At 39.3% G+C, this 547-nt stretch overlaps 1 non-coding gene across 1 annotated transcript; it reads left to right on the plus strand.

The window, feature by feature from the left end:
- Positions 1-215: 215 nt before the first annotated feature.
- trnah-gug lies at positions 216-287 on the plus strand. The gene has a single exon. It is a non-coding gene; the product is annotated as a tRNA-His (tRNA).
- Positions 288-547: the final 260 nt, after the last annotated feature.

A 547-nucleotide genomic window follows, 5' to 3' on the forward strand; every position in this document is an offset into this window, starting at 1 on the left:
GAAGCAACACTACCTTTGGAAACCAGCACAAGAAGAACTCAGATCCTTTACTTCAGTGAAAGTGTCTGACACAAATATTTAATCCTTACTTCATTTTGTACCTGACTTTGTTGTGATTTCTAACTTCAGTATCTTCACTTAATTTAATATCTTGACTAACATAGGTGTGAAGTATCTCTGTGGAAACATCAAGCTTCCCATCTGAAGCATAGCTCGCCGTGATCGTATAGTGGTTAGTACTCTGCGTTGTGGCCGCAGCAACCCCGGTTCGAATCCGGGTCACGGCAGTATTTTGAGGAAGCCGTATAATCCACAGAGGAGACCCCAAAGTCCCCATATGAAGTTGAAATGAGTGAAGTCATACACAGTGGTGGAAGAAGTACTCGGATCCTTTACTACAGTGAAAGTACCGATACATCATTGTAAAAATACTCCATTACTAGTAAAAGTTAGTATTGCAGTAAAAGTACATAAGTATTATGAGCTTGATGTAGTTAAAGTATTGCAGTAAAAGTAGTGGTTTGGTCCCTCTGACTGATATATTATT

Source organism: Thunnus maccoyii, chromosome 17 (assembly GCF_910596095.1).
Source record: "Thunnus maccoyii chromosome 17, fThuMac1.1, whole genome shotgun sequence".
NCBI lineage: Eukaryota > Metazoa > Chordata > Actinopteri > Scombriformes > Scombridae > Thunnus > Thunnus maccoyii.